This window comes from Cibotium barometz, chromosome 56 (genome assembly GCF_041138505.1).
Source record: "Cibotium barometz isolate CiBa-2024 chromosome 56, ASM4113850v1, whole genome shotgun sequence".
NCBI classification, from domain to species: domain Eukaryota; kingdom Viridiplantae; phylum Streptophyta; class Polypodiopsida; order Cyatheales; family Cibotiaceae; genus Cibotium; species Cibotium barometz.
The window spans coordinates 6,105,947-6,119,282 of record NC_141101.1 but is presented as its reverse complement, the minus strand read 5'-3'; the positions used below and the strand labels follow the sequence as shown (position 1 = coordinate 6,119,282).

The 13,336-nt window shown below is 46.0% G+C and overlaps 1 protein-coding gene across 4 annotated transcripts in view; it reads right to left on the bottom strand.

Moving 5' to 3' along the window:
• The window catches only part of LOC147606836 (phosphate transporter PHO1-3-like), a 126,621-nt gene that overhangs the window by 40,236 nt on the left and 73,049 nt on the right, over positions 1-13,336 (bottom strand). The window lies entirely within an intron of this gene.

Here is a 13,336-nt window from a genome sequence, read left to right as displayed (position 1 = left end):
CAATGTGAATATGATCATTGACGTCATGCTGGAGGGGCTTTCGGAGGGACTCACCCACTAGATTCCCAAGGAGAGGGTGGTGACTGTTTGGAGATTCGCCTGTAGCCTCACCTCCCAGATCTGATTCATGGCACATAGACAGGCTTCATTCATGATAGGAATATCTTGGATAACCTCTTCAGTTTCTGTGAGGTGACCGCCATGGCCCACTTGTGCTGGGAGGATTTGGTAGTGCTGCTCCTGGGCTTTGAGAAAGCCTAGGACACAGTGGATTGGGTTTTCCTCAAGGGCACCATGCTTCAGATGGGATTCCCAACCAAATGAATCACGAGAGTCTCGGCGCTTTATTCCGCTGCCCATAGTCAGGCCCCACAGTCGGGTGCTTGTTAATGACACACGCCATTAACAGAGATTAAATCACACACAGAAAGATAAAGAATGAACACCATTGCTATAGTTTTTATTGCATGAAAGAGAGTTTACATTTCTTGTCTACATGAGAGACGATGGTGGTTACGATATGAAAAGGTGCAATCGAATGGGTACCTTTGATTAGGCTAATGCATCCACTAACACCTGGCACACCCGGTGGGTTGGATAGAAAATCCGATGACTCGAACCCACACAAGAACATGATAGGGTCATGCCAAGATTTTCTATCCAACCCGGTGGGTTGACTTGAACCCACAAAAGGACATGGTAGGGTCATGCGAAGGACATGTGATACCATGCTATATGTCATACAATATGAATATATGGAACCATGAATCAATAATGATATCCACAGTCCACGAGCAAGGAGTGAAACATAAGAATCTGCATGAAGCACATGCCCTCCTGCTGCAACATATAATCCATAAGCATATGCCTAAACAGCTATCAATATGAGCATGGAAAACCTGAACATCTATCAATATGAGCATGGAAAAAGAAAGAAATCTCATCATGCCGAGAAAAAGAAACCATAGCATGGATAGGCAAATCCCCATCATGCATAAAAGCATCATGAAAATCATCACGGATCACAATAGCATCATCAAGAATAAGAGCAACCACATCATCATCATTATAAGCTCGAACATCAACAACTACAATTCGATCGCCCCCATCATGCATATATGGATCAAGATCAATATCCACATGACCATCCATGCGAACCATACTATCCGCATCATAAGTGTAAACCATTGGATCTAGATAAAGGACATGAACATCCGGAAACTTCGGATCAAGAAGATCATCCGAAAGAATATCCAAAATGTGAGCCTCCACACCCGCATGAAGAATTCGATCACAAATCTGATCGTGAATGGAAACCACATCCCCATGCATGACTACATCATCACTCTATCCCCATCATATGTATTCCCATCATCAGCATGAGTAAATCCTCTATCCACAACAAGGAACTATGACATCATCATCACCATTATACTGACCATCCACCAAACCATACAGTAAATCCAATGCAAGGCTAGGGACACTCAAGGACGACTCCTAGCACTTCCGTCCTCGATCCTCCCATGCTCCCTCGACCACCACCACATCCATCCCATCATCATGGCTGTCAAGGTCACACTCATCATCACTATAATCATCTAACTCCGTGTCACTCTCATAGGTCTCCTCTAGTTCCCTTAGAGCTGATTGCAAAGCTTCTACCTTCATTATGTTGGAACATGACATGTGATTACCCCTATTCTGCAAAAAATGCCACCTACGAGCAATGTCTAGCAACTTCATAAATTATGACAATTTTGCTTTGAATCTAGCAAGTCGCTTGGCTAATGTATCCTTGCGAGATGCATGACAGATATCATTAAACTCCTCCTCAAGAGCTAAAGCACAATAAGATTTGTGATGACCTCTCACCAAGCAGCGCTTGCACAAATAAAATTGGCAATACTTCGTGCCATGGTCATGCTCAAGACAAAGCTCACATCTCTTCTTCTTTTTCTTCATAATCCCCATCACTTCATCTAGAACATGACAATTAGAAATGTAGGCCCTTCCAGAAAGCGCACCACACTGACGCAAGACCAAGCATGCACACAACAAGGAGAGCTTAGCGCTATGCCAATGTCCAAGCTATGCACAATACTCGGCTGCCTAGGCTTCTCAATATCCTGATAGAAGGATCATGCATCATGTCACACTTTTATTATCTATTCTCTCACACCCCCAAACACTCAAAGCAAGGCAAAAGTCTCTTAGTACTTCTCATCCATTGAAAAATGCACATTCAATGAGCATATAGAATCTCCATCATGGTGTTTCTCATCATTTTAAGAAGAATGTATTTTTCCTGTAGTTAAATATCTTCAATAAAATAAATTCAATTTCAATTTTAAGAAAGTTGGGAAAGCATAATCATTATCACAACCTCAACATTGATGGCAGCAGAAGTCCCATATCAGCGATAACTGTAGCACAACTTGAACTCCGCTTCAGCTGCATGGGAACCGGCTCCAGAGCACTCTTTGATTCGGATGACATCAGCGTCTGGATCTGGAAAACATCATCATCGGACTGTTGCATTCCTATTCAAACCTCTGTAGTGCAACATCAAACCTCCAAAATCATCGACACCTCAATGAACTCCATCATGGCAGGGCGAGCAAGCTGGTCGGCAACGATTCCTATTACATGAGGTTAGTCTGATCGTGTCTGTCGGATTTGAATGCAACCACACTAGATTTGAATGCGGCAGCGGATGATGACATCGACGACGTAATAGGACTTCATAAGGGCTATGGCAAGGGTCATAGTCACAGGGGACGGAAGGGACGACTGCTTGGAACGGAGGGACGCCGAAACAGGACGGACAAGCGACGGGAACGGCAGGGGACGGACAGACATCCCCTAAGTGGCGTTTCTCACAAGGGGATGGCGACGGGGACGGCTCAGGAATGGGGGACGCCAGTGGGGGACGGTTCTGTGTGAGGGGACGGCAGAGAGCCGTTTGCAGCCGTTGCGCGCCGTTGCACGCGCCGTTTATAGCCGTTGCGCCCGCCGTTTATAGGCGTTCCAGTCCGCTTGCTTGGGCCTTGGCCCTTGAGCCTTTGAGGCTTGGCCCTCTCTCTCTCTCTCTTGCCCTTGAGGCTTGCCTCTCGCTTGCCTATCTATATAAGAACAAGCCTCTACAAGGCTACAAGCACACACAACTCTCTAGCTTTCAAGCTTCTTCTAGCTTCCAACTTCCAAGTTCCAAGCCTCTCACACAAGGCCCGCAGGCCGCCGCCCTACTATCTAGACTCTCTCTCTCTCTCTCTCTCTCTCTCTCTCTCTCTCTCTCTCTCTCTCTCTCTCTCTCTCTCTTCTCAAGCCTCTTGAGTCTTGAGTCTTTATTTTTCATTTTCTGGGTTTTTTTTATCCAGACATTGTATCATCTTTATTTTTCATTTTCTAGGTTTTTTTTATCCAGACATTGTATCAGATCCACCATGATGTAACTTTTGGTCTCATAGGTCATTATGGCCTTTTGAAGACGTTAATATAACATTTCATTTCATTTCTCTCTCTCTCTCTCTCTCTCTCTCTCTCTCTCTCTCTCTCTCTCTCTCTCTCTCTCTCTCTCTCTCTCTTTTCACTTTATCACAGCTCAGAGGACACGACGGGCAGATCACACTCGATATACTTTTACTTCAAAGACTAATGCTATCTACAAAGATGGGATTTATAGACGTCTGTACACAGAGGAGCCAGGGAGACCATTGGAGGAGCTGACCCATATACTGACAGAGACTTTACAGGATGCAGCAAGAGAGGCATATCCACATACTCAGCCTAGACACAGACAGCGTTCTACATGTATGCCCCAGAACAGCTGGTATGATGAGGAGTGCAGAGAGACCACAACCCGACTGCAACGGGAGGTTGATTTGCGAGTCACTACTCACCGACAGTCACGTATTGCCTTCCCGCGCCTTGTGCGAAGGAAGAAGCGGGCCTTCCTTCCTCAGCTAGAGCAGGAATTATACCAGCTGTTCTTGAGCCAGGATTCGAGGGAGGCTTGGCGTTTGTTTCATGAGTCCTCCCCTGCTTTGGCCATCACTTCTACAGAGGACTGGGATAGTTATGCAGCATCTCTATATACAGTTCCTGGACAGACACCTTTTCCTGACCCGCCAGCACCATGCCCACAGACATGTACTTTCTTTACCGCAGAGATGCTAAGAAAGGCCATTGATAGGATGAAGACTGGGAGAGCATATGATCATGATGGATTGGTCGCTGAGCACTTTATTCATGCGAGAGACATGCTGGCAGAGCTTCCAGCAGTGATGTTCAATCATGCTATGTGGTGTGAAGGCTTACCCGAGACTTGGAGTATGTCCACCATCGTGCCTATCTTCAAGTCAAGGGACCCTATGGAGCCAGGGAATTATCGCACTATTATGATTGGTCACACACTAGCACAATTGTATGCATCCATTCTTGAGCAGCAATTGAGTAGATGGGCAGAGAGAGAGGGCATTCGAGCAGAGGGACAGGCAGGGTTCAAGAGAGGTTTCTCTACTCTTGACCACATCTTGACTCTGCGGGCCATTATTGAGGAGGGCACGTCGCATGGGCAACGGATTTATTGTAGCTTTGTGGACTTCCACAAAGCATTTGATACAGTGCCCAAAGCCAGATTGATGAGGTGATTACAGGAGATGGGGGTACCCACAGAGCTCATATGGGGGATTATGGCTTTATATAGATCAATTGCAAGACAGGTACGCACCCCAGAGGGGGTCTCTACTTTGGTTCACTCCACTATAGGAGTGAAGAAAGGTTGCCCGTTATCTCCTTCATTGTTTGGTATGTATGTGGATGAGGCTTCTGACTACATTGAGAGATTGGGGGACAGAGGAGCCCAGCTAGCAGGTACATGGATCCCACTATTGTTATATGCTGATGATATTGTGTTCATCTCTGACTCCCTTGAGGGTATGCAACATCATCTGGATGCTTTACATGAGTTTGCACATGATAGTGGATTGTCTGTCAACCTTGGCAAAACAAAGGTTATGGTGTTTAACACCACACCACAGTGGGTTAGGCGATCAGCTCCCACATTTACATATGGGCAGGAGATTGTGGAGTATACAGATGCATATACATATCTTGGGGTAGTATTCAGTGGGCCAGTGTTTTCGATGAGGAGAGCAACAGAGACTAGATTGACTAGAGCACATGCAGCCCTGGGTGGTTTGGAGAGGATGTGTTCACAGGTTCAGTTTCAGGAACCTCGAAAGAAACTTTGGCTTTTTGACACTCTAGTGACATCAACTATGCTTTATGGAGTGCAGATATGGGGACCTTCAGTGCGCCATCACAGCGCAGGCGGGTGGAGAGGTATGGAGAGGCCTTTGGTATCTATGATTGCTAGGATTATTAGAGCCAAGGCCTTGGTACCTCATGAGATTATTCGAGCAGAGCTGGCGGCTGCCCCTCTAGTGATTGAGGCTCTTACGAGATCAATCTCCTACATACATGGCTTGTGGGATCTCCCCCGAGACAGATATGCATGCCTCGCCCTTGAGTCCTCCCGACAGTTAGCTTTACAGGGAGACACGGCTTGTTGGTATGGACAGATGACATCTTGGTTCCAAGCACATGGTTTTCGCATGGACAGATTGCCTCCCTTCCAGTATTCTCTGGAGGCACCCTCTCTCACTCTCACACGGACAGAGATTACCAGACTCATCCGTCAGGATTTAGTTCAGCTGGACATTAGGAGGACATGGATACAGCCGACTGAGGAGCTAGGCATGAAGATGGCTTTCTACAGAGAGCATTTTCTTCAGCTCACAGCAGATGGTTTTGTGATCAGACCCAGTTACATGGATGTTCACTTGTCTTATGCGGTACGATGTGCTATTGGTCAGATTCGCACATTCTCACACCAGCTTGAGATTGAGATTGGCCGATATAGACGTATACCAGCTGAGGCAAGGATATGTCGAGTATGCCATGGGGAGCCAGAGACAGAGCTGCATTATATATGCCATTGCACTAGATACTATGAGATACGTGGTCGTTTCCACTGTTTATTCAGAGAGGGTTTTGGACCACTTTCCAGAGTCATGGGGTACCAGGACCAGAGGTGTTTGGGATTGTTCTTGCTTGAGCTGCGGAGATATAGAGATAGCCTGCTTAGGCGCACAGAGAGCCAGACTCAGACACACATTACAGACTTCTTTAGTCCAGCCATCACTGCGCCAGATGGACCACAGCAGCAGCAGGACATCAGCCACATGGCTCACACAGAACCTATTGCCCAAAAAAAACCCCACAAAAGATCCTCTAAAGGATCATGACCATGCAAACCTGTACACTAATAAGAAAGCCTCCTAGCCAAATAAGCATCCCAGATAAAAGCATCAAAGATGAGCCAGCCGAGCCGCCGTAGACCATAACGAAATAACATCTGCATCCAGTAGCTGAGCTGAGAGAAGAGAAGAAAACTGCCAAAGCAGCAAACCGCGGATACGTAGAATGTGCCCATGTATTCCAGACAAGGAATCAAAGATGAACCCATTCCGTGTAGTCCAAATATGCCAAAGTCCTGTCCATCTAAGGAAATGGAATATCACAAGGTGCCTGTCTGAAATAATGACTTGTGGACAAATCCCAAATATCCACTGATGAGCCGAAACAGGAGACCCCCAAACGCGAGAGACAAAAGACCAAATCTGACGGGCCACTTGACAACTCATGAACAGATGCATAACTGTTTCACTGCATGTCGTGCAGAAGAAGCAAGAGGCCGATGTAATTTTACGACGGCTGATCTGATCCCGTGTAGGTAACCCTCCCACCAACATCCTTCAAATGAAAACCTTACCTTGGTAAGGGAGTTTAGACTGCCAACCACGCATAAGAGTTTTTTGCCACCATGATTTAGACTTGTGCAATCCCCACACCTTATTGGCCTTGGTTGAAACCGAATCTTTCTCTGATACGAGCTTATGATAGACCTGGTTAGCTGAAAGTGATATCAAGTCACCACATTTACAAAGTGCCAAATCAAGCCAAGGCTGTAATCTGCAGATGGCCGAGGCAATGGAGTAAAAGGCTCAACTCCATGCATGATGTCAACCCATAGTGGCTGAAATGTCCGAGGAACCCTAAAGTGCTTCCAAATACGACGAAACGAATATGGCCTGTCACACGACCAGGTATCACAGCATCTCGGATTCTAACCAAGCCTAACCTGACCATGCGGTTGAGTCGTATGCGTGAAGCATCTCTGTCTAGCCAAACAATGACACGCGACTCCACAAATGTTTCGAACTGCAAAGAGTTCAAAAGTAGTCTTTCATGACCAGGATCCCACTGAGCCAATAGTTGAACTCCATGCCAAGAAAGGACAATATGCAATAAAATGTGAGATAAGCGAATAAGGACAGGATGACCCGCATTCACAATGTCCCACCATGAAGCCTGCACACGTGTCCGTCCATGTGACAATCCCTCCAACTCAATCAAGTCACGAGCCATGAATACCCAAGGCTGCTCCTGCAAACACATATCCTGAAAAAGCGCCCACCTACGCGCCACCACATGCAAGCGGACATCCAGTAAAGCAGCCCCACCCATTCTTTTGGGTGTCGTAATGTGATTCCAAGCTATCCATGTTTGACCCATAATATTTCCCTGCCTCTTCCACAGCATAAACCAAATGGGAGCAACCAAACGGAGAAGAGATTTGTGCGTCCAAGGTAGCCAAGGCAAAAAATAGGAAATCATGCTAAGCACAATAACTTGAGCTACCTTAACCCTCACGTGCATAGGCCACCCCTGAGCTTTCCAATACATAAATTTATCCGAGATCCGAGCACAAATCCAAGCAAGAAGCGCTTGGGGGTCCACATCCACACCCACCGGATACCCAAGATGCAAACAATGTCTCCTGTATGCACCACACGGCCTTGCCACCCTAATGCCTCAAGATCAAATTCCGTGCATACAATGAGGGCTAATTTTGTTGAATTTATTTTCAGCCCAGAAGCCAATGCAAAATTATTCCAAGCTTCCATTGCTTGATCTATATTGGCTTTTTCGGCCCTGAGAAACATAAAAGTGTCATCCGCAAGGGCTTGAACAACCAATTGCTTGCCATGAGGGAGATGCAACCCAACCACTACACCATGCGATGCTATAGCATCTAGGCGAGAACACATAGGATGAGTGGCAATGGCAAAGAAAAGAGGGCTAAGAGGACAGCCCTACCGGAGAGAACGGGTGAGAAATACCATCCGAAAGTCCTCCATTGAGCATAATCCGCGTGATAGAGCCAGATCCAAGTAAATGCACCAAATTAGCCATTTTGGGACCCAAGCCCATGGCTGTCATTAACTCAGAAAGGAAAGACCAGCTGACATGATCAAAAGCTTTTTCAAGATCCAGCTGCACCATCACAATCTCTTGCTTCTTTGCCTTGGCAAAATCCACTCCAATTTGAACATTAAGAGTATTATGCAAAATATTCCTGCCATGCACAAATCCATATTGATATGGATGAATAAGAGTAGGAAGCACCTTCTGCAAGCGATTGGCAAAATTCTTTGTAAAGATTTTATACATAATACCCATAAGTGAGATTGAGCGCCATTGAGCCAAAGAAGTAGGCGAAGGAAAACAAACGAAGTATGCCCAACTTCCAATCGGCAGGCATATATCCCTCATCCCAAACCCTTTGACAAATAAGTGTCAAAGGCTCTGCAAGCTGATCAGCATATTTTCGAAAAAACTCATTTGTCAAACCATCCCAACCAGGGCTCTTTCCCATGGGAAGTTTGGAGAGAACAGCTTCCACTATCCCTTGAGTAACAGGAGCATCAAGCTGAACTGCCACATCAGGGTCAACTTGATATCGTACTGCAGCAAACAATGACTCCCTTGCAACCAGGACAGCCGGCGAGACATCCTCTCGAGGGGCAAGCAAATCTTCATAAAATCTGATGCAATGCTGAATAACCTCAGAAGGTTGAGTAACAAGGTTGCCTTGGGCATCCATCAGCCTAACAATATTCTCATGCATATCTTTTTGATGCAACTTATCATAGAAGCGATGAGATTGACAGTTAGCATCCTGCAAAGCATCAAGACGTGCAAGTAGTTTAAAGCGAACATATAGTGCTTCCTGCACCCTAGATAGCTCCTTTTTCAGCCATTCTATGGCATCCACAACTTCAGCATCCATACAGTCAGTAAACATGAACGCCTGCAAGCCCTTTAAAAGCCACTCAAGAAGAGCCACATGCTGTTTTTGTATAGAGACATTAGCAAGACCATAATGCCGCGATAATTTCCGAGTGTTGGTAAGGAACACTGGCCAAGCATGATAATCAGCCATGGACACTCTTGTGGAGAAATGTCGTATCAACTGACGCAAATAAACATCAAAAACTTCATGCTCCAAAAAAGTGTGATTTAAGCACAAAGGCAAGCGTCCCAACAAGCATTTATATGCATCCACAGGATGATAGACCATTTCAAACACAAGCGGCCAATGATCCGAGAAAACTTGTTGCTGATCAACCATCATAGTAAGAACCTCTGGCAAAAGGAGATCTTGATGTAAAATATACATCCTATCCAATCTAGCATAAGTGCCCCAAAACTGTTGTGAGGCGTAAGTGTAACCGCTTTCATCTGGATGCAACGAAGACCACATGTCTTGTTTTAGCGACCTTACTGCAAAAGCTTTCCACGCCATTCTCTCCGAGCCATCCATTACAGAATGAGGGGACGTGGCTTGCTCCCTAGAGACACACATATTAAAGTCTCCCATCACAAAGCCAGGATAAGAGATTAAAAGAGCACACAAGCCATTCCACAGCAAACAGCGTGCACGAGCATTATTTGGAGCATACACCCCTAACAACCATAAAGGCATATCATCCCAAACAATCTATATCACTAGAAATCTTCCATGAATCGTGAATCACAAGAGAAGGCTGAAACTGCGAACGAACAGCAAACATAACACCTGACTGCGAAGCAGGATGTCCGTTGTAGAAAACATGAAACCCCTTATATACATAGGCTTTGCCAGCCAACTTATGCTGCTTATGTTCAACTGCACACAAAACATCCCAACCATGACAAAAAATTGTACGCCAAAGCCTGAACTGCTTTTGGCGCGAAGTAATATCCTTTACATTCCATTGTACAATTTTCATAAGCCTTCCCAGAAAAGGAATCAACAAGGCCGTATACTAGGCCCAGGACAATCTGCCAAATCACGAACCTTTTGAAGCATTGCATTTTTAGACATGGTATTTGTGATCTCAGACTGCCCTTGGAGTTCCCGAGCACGTGCCGAAGGGTAATGACCATCCCATGGCGAGATGACCTCACCCTTCGAACCAAACACAAGAGGCAATTGTTGTTGTGCTTCTTTTGTTAGGCGACTTCTAATAGGATAGCGTCCTACTCTATCCACCCCAAGAGCCCCTGTACCCTAAGAAAGTTGGCCTCCCGGGGCCTCTCAATCCTGGTGTGTTGCTAGGCACCTGAACCCAAAGGTTGACGAGCGTATGTATGTTAGGGCCCCTGATGAGTACGCAAAGACCCCTGCCAAACAGCATCTAAGAAATCCCTCCGCGGGGCAACAAATCGTGTCTTTTTACCACGTACTTCCACCCATGGCTGCTCAACCTCATTCTGAACATCCACATGTACATATATGTGCTGGGCATCATGTAAAGGAGCATCATGCTTATCTTCCACGCGCAACTGCTCTTGTTCTTTCTTAGGACATTCAGAGACAAAGTGGCTTATCTCACCACATTTGAAACAATGGCCAACAAATGTATCCCACCTCAATTCATACATTAAAGGTTGCAACCCATCCATATTGACACGCAAATGTGTCGGCCTAGGTCTCCCAGTATCCCACAACATGCATAGACGATTTCGGTTTCTAGATGTCATTCGAGGCACCACCAAGACATCACCGATACCTCGCATGAGACCTGGTAAAACACGCCAAAACATTGGTGGGAATTATTTCACTTCAATCCAAACTGGGGAAGCGTGGCACAACATATCTTGGTACTCTGCCATAGGCTTCCACGGAACCACATGAACCAACTGCCCATCCAAAAAGAGTGGCACCTACTCCAAGACTGCCCTACGGGCTTCCGAAGTGCGAAAAAGTATTTCATAAAAGCCTCTTGGACCATCATAAATCTCCTCAAGTGCCTCAGGCGACACCAAGCGGCCCAACCATGCTCTAAGACGAGGCAACAACGGAATACGCCCAAAAGATAGCAGCACGAAGCAAAGAAAACCCAATCTCCCTCCCTCTCTCTCTCTCTCTCTCTCTCTCTCTCTCTCTCTCTCTTTTTTCGTGAAATGGTGTTTTATATTATATGTAAAATGTACATCAGCCACATGGCTCACACAGAACCTATGGCCCCAAACAAAACCCCCACAAAACATCCTCTAAAGGATCATGACCATGCAAACCTGTACACTAATAAGGAAGCCTCCTAGCCAAATAGGCATCCCAGATAGAAGCATCAAAGATGAGCCAGCCGAGCCGCCGTAGACCATAAGGAAATAACATCTACATCCAGTAGCTGAGCTGAGAGAAGAGAAGAAAACTGCCAAAGCAGCAAACCGCGGATACGTAGAATGTGCCCATGTATTCCAGACAAGGAATCAAAAATGAACCCATTCCGTGTAGTCCAAATATGCCAAAGTCCTGTCCATCTAAGGAAATGGAATATCACAAGGTGGCTGTCTGAAGTAATGACTTGAGGACAAATCCCAAATATCCACTGATGAGCCGAAACAGTAGACCTCTCTACTGCCTCCCAAACGCGAGAGACAAAAGACCAAATCTGACGGGCCACTGGACAACTCATGAACAGATGCATAACTGTTTCACTGCATGTCGTGCAGAAGAAGCAAGAGGCCAGTGTAATTTTACAAGGGCTCAGCTGATCCCATGTAGGTAACCCTCCCACCAACATCCTCCAAATGAAAACCTTACCTTGGTAAGGGAGTTTAGACTGCCAACCACTCATAAGAGTTTTCTGCCACCATGATTTAGACTTGTGCAATCCCCACACTTTATTGGCCTTGGCTAAAACCCAATCTTTCTCTGATACAAGCTTATGATAGACCTGGTTAGCTGAGAGTGATATCAAGTCACCAGATTTACATAGTGCCCAATCAAGCCAAGGCTGATCTGCAGATGGCCGAGGCAATGGAGTAAAAGGCTCAACTGCATGCATGATGTCAGCCCATAGTGGCTGAAATGTCCGAGGAACCCTAAAGTGCTGCCGAATACGACGAAATGAATATGGCCTGTCACGACCAGGTATCACAGCATCTCGGATTCTAACCAAGCCTAGCCTGACCATGCGGTTGAGTCGTATGCGTGAAGCATCTCTGTCTGGCCAAACAATGACACGCGACTCCACAAATGTTTCGAACTGCAAAGAGTTCAAAAGTAGTCTTTCATGACCAGGATCCCACCGAGCCAACAGTAGAACTTCATGCCAAGAAAGGAGAATATGCGATAAAATGTGTGATGAGCGAATACGGACAGGATGAGCCGCATTCACAATGTCCCACCATGAAGCCTGCACACGTGTCCGCCCATGTGACAATCCCTCCAACTCAATCAAGTCACGAGCCATGAAAACCCAAGGCTGCTCTTGCAAACACATATCCTGAAAAAGCGCCCACCTACGCGCCACCATATGCAAGCGGACATCCAGTAAAGCAGCCCCACCCATTCTTTTGGGCGTCGTAATGTGATTCCAAGCTATCCATGTTTGACCCATAATATTTCCTTGCCTCTTCCACAGCATAAACCGAATGGGAGCAACCAAACGGATGAGAGATTTGTGCGTCCAAGGTAGCAAAGGTAAAAAATAGGAAATCATGCTAAGCATAATAACCTGAGCTACCTTAACCCTCACATGCATGGGCCACCCTTGAGCTTTCCAATACACAAATTTAACTGAGATCCGAGCAGAAATCCAAGCAAGAAGCGCTTGGGGGTCCACATCCACACCCACCGGATATCCAAGATGACGAACAATGTCTCCTGTATGCACCACACGGCCTTGCCACCCTAATGCCTCAAGATCAAATTCCGTGCATACAATGAGGGCTGATTTTGATGAATTTATTTTCAGCCCAGAAGCCAATGCAAAATTATTCCAAGCTTCCATTGCTCGATCTATATTGGCTTTTTCGGCCCTGAGAAACATAAAAGTATCATCCGCAAGGGCTTGAGCAACCAATTGCTTGCCATGAGGGAGATGCAAACCAACCACTTCACCATGCGATGCCATAGTATCTAGGCGAGATAACATAG